This window comes from Rutidosis leptorrhynchoides, chromosome 5 (genome assembly GCF_046630445.1).
Source record: "Rutidosis leptorrhynchoides isolate AG116_Rl617_1_P2 chromosome 5, CSIRO_AGI_Rlap_v1, whole genome shotgun sequence".
Taxonomy (NCBI): domain Eukaryota; kingdom Viridiplantae; phylum Streptophyta; class Magnoliopsida; order Asterales; family Asteraceae; genus Rutidosis; species Rutidosis leptorrhynchoides.
The window spans coordinates 80,150,487-80,161,845 of record NC_092337.1 but is presented as its reverse complement, the minus strand read 5'-3'; the positions used below and the strand labels follow the sequence as shown (position 1 = coordinate 80,161,845).

The 11,359-nt window shown below is 34.9% G+C and overlaps 1 long non-coding RNA gene across 2 annotated transcripts; it reads left to right on the top strand.

Moving 5' to 3' along the window:
• Positions 1-4,870: 4,870 nt before the first annotated feature.
• Positions 4,871-7,990, top strand: LOC139848357 (uncharacterized). Of its 2 annotated transcripts, XR_011759920.1 has the most exons (4): positions 4,871-5,146; positions 5,452-5,561; positions 6,276-6,313; positions 7,220-7,990. It is a non-coding gene; the product is annotated as an uncharacterized lncRNA (long non-coding RNA). The 2 variants fall into 2 exon arrangements; XR_011759919.1 differs by lacking the exon at positions 7,220-7,990 and having other exon boundaries at positions 6,276-6,958.
• The last annotated feature ends 3,369 nt before the right edge of the window (positions 7,991-11,359 follow it).

The following is an 11,359-nucleotide window of genomic DNA, read 5'->3' as shown; positions in this document are numbered from 1 at the left end:
ATCCCAGATATCCTTAGCTCTTGTCAAACTAGAAACCTTTTTAAGATCACTTCCTGATAAGCACATCTTTAGTAAGTCAACTGCTTGCTTGTTCAATGCTTCAAAATCAACTTGATCTACTCCAGTATGATCAGTTTCATTTTCAACCTCTGAGTCTGACTTCTTGTCTGAATCATCAACTTATGTACTTACACTCTCAAGATCTGAACCTTCACCCATAAGAGCTAACATCTCTAATTCAACAGCAAACATTCTACCCCATTCGTCTAGTTCCTTATCAGCATCAACCAATGTCTCTTCACTTTGATCAGCTTCTAGACTTTCTTCAAACACTGAGGTATCACCATATTTATCCTTTCAACTGTTGAAGTAGAACTCATCTGACAATGTTGGTGAAACACTTCCAGATTCAGGTGTACGAGGAACTGAATCACGTGCCTTCTTGAATTTGTCTTTAACCTGTTTCAAAAATCTTCTCTTTTTGAATTGTTTGAGACAATCTTTCAGCTCTTTCAGCACGAGTAGTAAGCTTCTCAACTAAATTTTGATCAATAACACAATCTGCTTTAGATTCAGTGATCTTTGCCATGTTAGCTTTAGGTTGTTGATCATCTACATTCAATTTGATAGACCAATCATCATCATCTTCATGAATGACAACCAAAGCTTTGTTAGGAGTCTCAGCTATTTCAGCTTCATTTACTTTAACAGTAATGTAGATCCCACGCTTTGTAGTTTGACTCTGAGAACTGTAGTTCTGATTCATGAACAGATTACGATTACCATGCTTCTTCTGTTTTGTGCACTGTCTTGAAAAATGACCTAATTCTCCACAATTGTAACAAGTAACAGTATTTGTATCAAAACCCAGTTTTGTATCTTTGGTCAGACTGATCGGTTTTCCAGTTCGCTCTTCGTAATCTCTTGCTCTTCTCACAAGATTTGCCATACCCCACATAATATCCATCTTTTCTGCTTCATCTTTATCAAGTTGATGATAATCTTCTGTTGTTAGATGAATGTTACCCACTCGATCATCAAGATAACTATCATAAGAATTAACCAGGCTTGACAGTAAAGCTATATCTTCACTAATCTTTTCTTCCCCAACTTTCCTTATGTTTTCAATCTTAAGTGCAGAAAGAACATCTGATGCAGTCGGTGTAGATGACTCTGTAGTGTTGGAAGTAGGCTGTGATTGAGTATTGAGAGAACATGGTGAAACTTGTGGTGGATACGAAGGTTGTTGAATAGGTGCACTGCTAACATTCAAACCATACATATTCTGATTGTTCGTAGCAAAAGCTGTTTGAAATGGTGCATGAGCTGACTTAGGCGGTGTGTAACCATTTGAACAATACATTTTCGTGTCTTGAACTTATTTAGACCTCTTGACTTCTTTAACAACTCTAATTCTTCTTCCTGAAGTCTTGCAATAAATGAGTTCACTGTAGCAGTAGCAAGTTTTCCACTGGTTTTCATAGTTAATACAAAACCATTCCATTCTAAAGGTAATGCTCCAGCTAGACATGTTACTTTGTCTTTTTCAGGGATTGTCACATCATGCTTGTGTAGTTCAGCTAGCAAATGACGATATCTTTCAACCAATTCCGTAATAGATTCTCCGACTTTCCAGTGAAAACGATCAAACTTAGCTTTCAACTCTAAACCTTTTCTAGTTCTGTAAGATGTATTTCCTTCATTAAAAGTACGAAGTGCTTCCCATATCTTGAATGAGTTATCATGACACAGAAATTGATGGAAAATCGGACCATCAAGAGCACTTGTCAAGTTACAGTACATCTTTTTCTCCAAGTTATACTCTTCATGTTCTTCCGAAGGCATATTATGCAACGTATACAATTCATTTGTAACAGGTGAACGTGGCCATTGAAATTCGGTTTCAATGTACTTCTAAAGCTTCGTGTCCTGACCATCAGACCAAATCTTAAATCTCGACTTCCAAGTGGAATAATTATCCATATTCATTAACCTCGGACATTTCGTACCACTTCCAAATTCACTCTCAGCAAGGAGTAATCGTTGAGTCATATTCGTAATACTCTGAACTAACGGTGCAGCTAACGCATAAATGTTTGAATTAAACATCTTGAAAAAATTTACCAAAGGTAAACCGTGCGGTTCAGAAGATCAACCGTACGTGTGATAGTATCAACCGTACGTGTCACTACTTAAGCGTACGTGTGACTAAACTAATCAAAAGAACCAGTCACCAAACCTCAGACGTGCGAGTCAGGATCACCCGTGTGATTACTCGTACGTGTCACAGTCAATCGTTTGATCACTCGTGTGATCAGACTGTAGTCACTTAAACTAACAAGGTTATGCTAAACCGTGCGTGTGAGTTCACGAGTGATATCAACGATCTGGTCAACCGCGCGAGTGAGCCAAAAATTTTGGCCCACTCGTATGAGCTGTTGTTCACCCTAATTCACTCAAAAACCCTAGATATTGATGTTAAACCTCAATTTCTTCGTCCACAAGCTGGATTAGCACTAAACTAACATAAACACACTCTCTAATCATAATTACACACGTAAAAATGATTCCTTTTTGATCAAAATCACTCTTAAATTCAAAAACCCAAAATAACAAACTCTTTAATCACCAAAAATCACTAGATGATGTTGAAATCACAACCAAACGCTCTGATACCAATGATGAAACATGACTAGGAACTTCGAAATCAACAGGTTTAATTCACACAAGGCCGGAATTAGTGAATCAAACCATTCTAGTGAATATGTGAAGCTTTTTGGGATTAAATTAGTCAAATCACAACAAGAATTGTGTGATTAGATTAATGCCTAGAGCTATTATTCACCTCTGGAGTGATTTGGATTGAGAGAGAATCGGATAAGGCTACCAGATCTGAGTGATGTGTGTGTAATGAGAGGCTTGACCTAAAATGAAGAACATAACACTTAAAAACCCCTGCTGTTGAGTCAACCGCACGAGTCAGCTATCACTCGTACGAGTGTTCTGTCTCAGCCGTGCGGGTGATCACTCACTCGTGTATGTATACTCAGATTAGCTTTGTGACTCGGCTCAGCTCAACCGTGCGTATGAGCTTGTCAGCCGTATGAGTGAGACTTCACTCGTACGTCTGACAGGGTCTAATAATGTCAGACATCCTTATCGAGTTCCTACAGTACCTGTAACCACATATAAACACAGATAGGATAATAACGAGCGATCATGGTAGCCGAGCGAGAATATAGGGCCTGTTATCTAGTGTTTTTTTAACGATGTCCGTTTCGCATATAGTTAGTGCCGTTGGGTTCGCCTGATTTTTTCAAGTTGAACGGTGGTCTCGAAAAAATTTAACTCGCACCGAGCGAGAAGATAGGGCCCGTTAAAAATTCGGGTGGAATTAGTTTCTTTTATTTTAATAAAATTACATATTTACGCTTTCTACCCCTGTAAAAGTGTAAAATTGAGGGGCCGTTTTATAAATTGAGCCAAATTTCAGGGACCGTTTATAATGTGAACGCAAACTCAAAACGACAATTCGGTAAAACTGAAACTACAAATTTTTGGGGGACTTTTACAAATTTTTGGGGGACTTTTAGCATATAGGTATAATATAATTATAATAATAGAGTTTGCTATAAAAATGAATATTTATATTTTAATAATAATTATTAGTAATGACAAATGTCTCTTAAAATTTTTTAAAAAATTAAAATACAATTATTATATGAAGGTTGTACAATATGTTTTAAAGTTTGTACATGTGTTCATGGGGTGTTTTGTAAAAAAAATTGTACAATTTGTTTTAAAGTTTTTACATATGGTCATGATGGTGTTTTATTATAAGGTTGTACATAATGCTTCAAATATTGTACATATAATTATGAGGGTGTTTTTACCCTAAGGTTGTACATAATGCTTAAAATATTGTACATATGGCCATGTAGTGTTTTATTATAAGGTTGAACCTAATGATTCATATATTATATAATTAAACATGGAAATTCAATTAAAATCCTTTGAGTGGATTTCACATCGGCTCAAGAATAGAAAATTGGAATGGCTTGATTGGCTCTCTAACCCTTTTTTTTGGTTGTATAAATTAGTTTGTGTATTGTTGCATACTCTGCAAAGGTCTTTATGTTTTGTATGTTACTGTCCCAGAAATAATGTAACTGGGCTAGAACTTCGTGTACTATTGGGCTGCCTAGCTCTTTCGTGGTAATACAATTCTTGTTTCTTGAAAAAAATATATAATTAAATATGTTAATATTTTTATTAAATACAATTAATTATTTACATAAAGTACTTATTAAAAAATCATTAGATTCATCATTTACATTCACTTATTAGTACGGAGTATCAATCAATGTATTTTATAAATTTTTCAGTCAAACTTACTTTAAATATGATTCTTTTCAACCCGCTTTAATATGTTTGATAATAATTAATACTCCAAGTTACTATGAAAAAAGTAAAATATAAATGTGATCAGTAATGACTCATTATCTCACAATAATAGTACCGCGATACATTTTCTTAGATTTGTGATAGATTAATAAATTGTAAATTTTACCTTTTATCTAAAGTAGGTTTGATTAAAATTTATAAAGATTTAAATGATTAAAAGTAATAAATAATAATTTTCAAAAGTTATTTTTAGTATACGGATAATTTTTCTTTGGACACATCTCTACTTCTCTACTATATATAATTACAAACACAAAATAGGTGAATCTTATCTAATAACAACTAATCCTAGTCTTCTATTTCTAATTAACCCTTAAATCTAGATTATTAAAATCTCCGTACGATGATTATGACCCCATAATCTTTAAATTTAGCAAACTAAAATACCCTTACACATTATGAAAAAAAAAAACGGGATGAAAGATGGGTAGCAGGGGTTCTTCAAACTTCAATTTAGGGTTTACAAATTCACTATCGAAAACCTAGCTTTCTTCCAAAATGCTTGCCACTAATCATGATTTCACCCACAAGGTTGATGATATAGTGGTTTAAAGGTATGTGATTTTGGCATCTCATTTTTGAAATTAGGGTTCTTTGCGGAACAAAAACCATGAACAAGACTCTCAAGTCTACATATGAGAAATCATGGATTTGAGACTAAGAGGTATACGATTTCGAAAGGGTACGTAATTTGTCATCTTCTTTTTCAAATTGGGGTTTTTTTTTTCTCTCTTAGATCTCTAATTATTATACAATTTAGGGTTTTGTAAATTCTTTATAACATGTTAGTAATTTATATTGTATAAAAATTGTGCAAAATGTTGGGGATTTTGTTATCAGTTTCCGTTGAGCTTATCACTCAGGGTTCAATCATGGTCACATTTTAAAAGTTCTTATATTTTTGAATTTCTATTATTTAACCTTTTATTGCTGATTGTTGTTCATGCTAATTGTAAGTATACATTTTCTCTTGTGATGTCTTAATAGGATTCAACTGTGAATAGGCAGCTAGTATTGCTACACTTGGCTATTGAATGAGATGTTGTAATTTATAGGGCGTCAATCGATTGTGCTCCAATGGTGTCAATATCTTCAAGGTCTGTTATCTAATCTTAGATATGGATTACAGATTTCATTATGAATAGTTTTAGGTAAAAGAGCTAAGGGCGAAAATTTTGACCCATTTACTACATTATACAGTTGTATGTGGGTCATGTTTTCGCCTCAAAAGGTAGAAATCAAAATTTATTAAGGTAAATAGGCCAAGCAGCTGAGAACTATTCAAAGTCTTTTATTCGGCCTACAACTAAATAAATACTGACAATAGACTTTTATTTAGTGCAATAATGTTGTGTTGTTAATTGCAATTAACTCACTTTGTTATTCTATTGAATGTAAACAAAAAACTTTGAACGTGCCTTTGTTTTGTATAATGATATTTAACATTATGAGTTTTGTAGGTAGAAAAAGTGAGTTGTGCATCTTCTTTACCTAGCTGTCAAAACCAAAGCCCATTGGATGAAAAAATATGTGTAAATCTGTACAACTCATTCATCGCATTACGTTTCGTATATAACAAAACCATCACCTATCATGCAAAAATACTATTATATCCTTTATACACCGAACTAATTCCCATATTATACAAATTCTTAGTTATAAAACGCAACAATTCAATAGCAGAAAATAAAAACCTTCACGGTGAACCTCGAGTTCTAAACCCTAATTCTGAAACAGTTGTATTAATACCCTGTTCACCAAATAATATTATTGGCATTAAATTTGTTTTTTATCCGATCATCTTTTTCCAGGTTGCTAAGGAAGTACTTATGATGTTACATATTTTCAGGTTTGTATTTTATTCGATATTGTGTATACATGTGTATGATTTTTTATTAAATTTGTTACTTGAGTTTATAATTTGTTTAATGAAGCTATATCTGATATGGTGGAATGGGTCTCAGGATTCACAGGTATTACCTTTATGATAGCTTAACCTAACCATGACATAAAACTTAAGGATCCAACACAATAAATAAAGTGTAATAAGTATGTCTACATAGTGTTTGTACATAAGATGTACGGAGTATATAAAAGTGATAAAAATAGCTTCCATTTTTAAGATGTTAAAAATTTATTAATTAAACAAAGTTGAGTACCTGACACTTGACACTGTAATACTCTAATGATTCCATTTAGTATGTTATGATTATTTGAACATGTATAACATATTATAGTTATCGACGTGGAGCAGAGGACAGCATGGTGTAGAGAATATGTCACACAATAGTCAAACATTTATCTTTTTGCACTGCTGATTTATTATTAATTGTAGGCTAGGTGTACCATAATTTGCCATAGTTGTGAAAGTATCCGTGTCGATCACTATTGTATTTTAACTCTAAAGAACTATGTCTATTTTTTAGACCATACTTCTGCTTTTGTGATATCGTCAATGATTACATGTTTGGAATGGTTTGGTAATGGGTCAAAAGTGCAGAATTTATATAGTTTGGACTGAAACGTATTATACCTTTATCTGTTTGGAAAGTTCTGGTTGGCCGTTGGCACCGTTTTGTCCATATATAACAATATTGATTTACTTAAAGTTAATATTGATAAATGAACTATAGGATTACAGTAATGATTCATATCTCTTACTAAAAGCAATATACATGTTTGTTTTTATATTCATGTCAACAAAATATAACCACGTTGTTTTAGAATCTTCAATCTATTTGTTGCGTTGTTGCAGGATGTGGAACGGTTTGGTATCGCTAATTTGTTCGACCTTCCAAGAAGATCAACTTTACGTAGCTATTTAATCTTCAATTATCAACCAATACAAAATGTTTGTATCTTATACGAGTAGTAAATATGAATTTTTTGGTCATATATATGCACCCACTATCAACTATCGCCAAAAATGATCTCTTTGAGCAATGTGAAATGAGTTCTTAATTAAATGGATGATACTGCGCTACATCTATTAAAGCTAATTTGAACACCAAAAATGGTCCCTTGAGCAAGGTGAAAAGGGATTTGAAGTTCTTGACGTGTTAATAAGATAGAAGGTATGAAACCTCACACCATTGATGGTAGTCTGTCAACCTCTCTTCTCTTTTTATATATTAAAGGAAAAAAAAAAGCAGAAATATCTAACCATCATATTCAAATGAAATTTACACATTAAAGAAAATACACGATTAAGAGAATAATGTGTCTGACAAGTATGATAGGTATTATTGATGGCAGCTACTGCTTTTAGGTATCTCAAAAAACACGAGAAAGCATATATGGTGTCCGATGCTTTCTTACAAAAGGATTATGTAGACGAAAATATGTTGCCTGCTATATATCGCGTCATCACTAATGTCTACATTATGCTTGAGAAGTAAGGATTTCTTAGGTTATACGAGGATTATTCAATGATTGTGTGTGCTCGGTTTGTTAAAACATGAGATTAAATAGATAATTCTTTAAATTCTTACAGTTTACTTTACTGCTAAATGGGTTTATTCATTACTGAGCCGAGTTTATTTTTTATTCTCTATCTTTTTTGGATTCGGTTTTGTACCACATGATAAAGAAATATATGGACCAAAACATATTTGTACGGTTGTACCACATAGAAAATATATACGTATAAGAATCCGGAAGACAGCTTACAAAGTTGATTCCTTTTGTTGCTTCAAAAATTACAGCCTTTGTTATAGAAACGATGCCTGACCATGTTTCTTATGCAGCCTTTGTTAATTCAAGAGGTGATGTTCAAGTGATCTTAGCCACATATAAAGTTGAAAGTCTTGGATGTTAAGTTGTAAGCTTTTAGTTTTTCTTATCATATTTTGTTGACAATTTTCCCTCATTTGAACCAACGAAGCATTGCTTCAATGGTACCGCGGTTACACTTGTGTACTCGCAGGGCTAGAGGTCTCGGGTTCGAACCTCGTCACCCGCTCTAGGAATTGAAACATTATTCCTTGAAGGTGGCCCAAAGGGAAGGTTTTACCGACCCGCTCCGGGACTAAGATCCGGCCCGCCTGCCCCTCGGGATGGTTTAAGGGTCGGATCCTCAGAGTGTGGTTCGAGTTTCCTGCCCGAAAGCGCGTGTGTGTGCAAATGATGACTAGGCTTCGGTCCGGACTGATGCAAGCTTTCCTTTCAAAAAAAAAAAAAAAAAAAATTTTCCCTCATTTGAATCATCTACAGTTTGAAAGGCAATGATTTTTGGGTGAGCGGGTCACTTGAAATGGTATTAAGTTTCCATGGCACCAAAGTAAGTTCTTTCAAGTGATGTTATTTCACCTAAATAAAGATATAAACAAATTATATGGGGTTACCCGGTTGTAAGTACCAGTAAATCATTATACTTTTTTTTTTAGCTCATCTATAACTTCGTTTGCAACGAGTACCCCGTCTAAAATATATCTACCACCGATGTAAGCACTTTGTTCTACACCGATCACTTTATGAATGACTTTTGCTAGCCGAGAGGAAAGAACTTTTGAGATTATTTTGTACACACTTCCAATTAAGCTTATAGGTCGAAAGTCTTTTAGACCAAGAGGATTATCGTTTTTTGGAATTAGCGTAATGAAGGAGGCGTTGCATCCATTTGAGATCTCCATACGGTGCCAGAACCAATCGAATATTTTGAGGACGTCCTCTTTTATCAACCACCAAAATTTTTTGAAAAATTTAAGATTGAACCCATCGGGTCCAGGTGCTTTTGAACTACCGCAGTTTTTGATGGCGTTCCATATTTCTTCTTCTTCAAATATGTTTTCGAGCATGTTGATGTCTTCTGGAAAGATACGTCTGATGTCAAAATTAAAAGTGCCATGATCATCATCTTCAAGTTTGAATATGTTCGAGAAATATCCAAGCACTTCGTCTTTGATCTGTTGCGGATTATCTGTCCAAATCCCATTTACTTGCAACCCCCGAATCGTATTCTTATTCGCTCTTCTTTTAACAAAATTATGGAAGTATTTCGAATTTTCGTCGCCTTCCAACGCCCATTTAATCTTTGCTTTCTGTTTCATCATATTGGCTTGGATTTTTTCCTTTTCGAGCCATATCTTTTTTTCATCCAACCACTCCATTCTTTCGTTTTCTGTTAGAACTCTAGAATCTGCCAAAGTTTCCCATTTGCTCACTGCCTTTGAGTGCTTGTTAATTTCTTCTTCGAGATTTTCAAATTTTGATCCTTGGATCTTTAATTCGAGTTTCACTTTTTTTAGCTTATTCCGCATGTTGCAATCAGGCCTGTTGTTGGTTTCATTTGACGCCCATATATTTTCTACTTTTTCATCTATGCCGTCAATCTTAAGCCATTCGTTGAACACCCGGATTGGCTTCGGACCAAAATCATTCCTACCGTTTCTCAAGATGATCGGGGCGTGATCAGAAAGTTTACGTTCGAGAACAGTGGCTGAAAGATCAGGCCAACTCTCGATGAATTCTTCTGAGACTAGAAACCTATCTAGTTTGCTGAACTTGATCCCATTATCACAAATCCGAGTGTATTTTTTTCCCCCGAGGGGGATATCAATTAGGCCCGTTTTGTTGATAAATTCATTGAATCTGTGAGCCCAGTTGTTGTTGAATACCGAATTGAGTCGATCATCTTGACGTCTAACTTCATTAAAATCACCGCATATTACCCATGGCATATTACCGTAGCACATTACTTGTTCCAAGTTATTCCAGAAGCGAATTTTCTTACTTGTGGAGTGAGGTCCATATACGTTAATGATTGCCACCTCGGAACTTATACCTTCTATGTTACCTTTGATAGCAATGAAAAATTCACCTTCGATTGCCTCGTTGACTTTCAAGATCGTAGGGTCCCATATGAGAATCAGGCCCCCCGAAAAACCAATAGCATTTTTCTGAACATACGCGTAAGAGTTTGAACCCCAAAAATATTCTAGGAAGGATTCATCGATCTCACCACATCGTGTTTCCTGTAAAGCCATAATCCAAGGGTTTTCCTTCCGACGAAGATCTCTAAGCCATTTTAACTTACCGGATTTTTTTACACCTCTAATGTTTAGTGATAGAATAATCATAAAAACAGTAGATACGATAGTGAGAAGTGTGGAGGAAGTTACCTCTTGGAAGTCCAATGGACTCCAATCTTTTCTCCGAATTCATTGACATCCTTGCTATTGAACAAGTTGCTTGATTCCAGTGAGTTTGATTTCGAGGATCCTTTAGAATTTTTTGGTTTGGGTTTGGTAACTTTGATTCTGAAGTTGTTTCCAGTTGCTTTGGGTTTGGTACCTTGATTGTTGTTGGTCTGTGATTTCTGTTTCGATCTTGCAAGTTGTTTGAACTTTTGCATTTTTGAGGTATAAGTAACTATAGGTGTATTGGATATTATTTTGGTTTTGGTGATTGAAATTGTTTTGTTTTTGGATTGTGATGTGATAATTGGAACTGCTATGTTTTTGTTTCTTGCCTGGTTTAAGTTATTGGTTTTCAGGTTTGGTGGAAGTTCGACAGTAGGTAGGATTTGGTTTGGTTCGATATGCTCAGCGAAAGGAATAGTGGAAGTGTTATTAACAGGGTCTGTGTCCGTGGTTTCTTCGATAAACAAGGAGTCTAAGATTGGGGATTGGTTGCTTTCGGGCGACGGATTGAGATGAGTTGTCGGGTGGCATGACAGATGAGTTGTGGTTTCAAGGACACTTTTTGATAAATTATCACTGCTTTTTTGATTAGGTTTCGGATTTGATGGCGATAAAGGGGAAGAAATCGGAACTTCAGGAAGGTTAAATGGTTTGATTGGAGAATGTTTGTTAATGGATCGGATACATGGTGTGTTAATGGGTTCGGTTGTCATAGGTTTAGGGGTAGTGTTGGGCTCTGAAGGGTTGGGCAATGG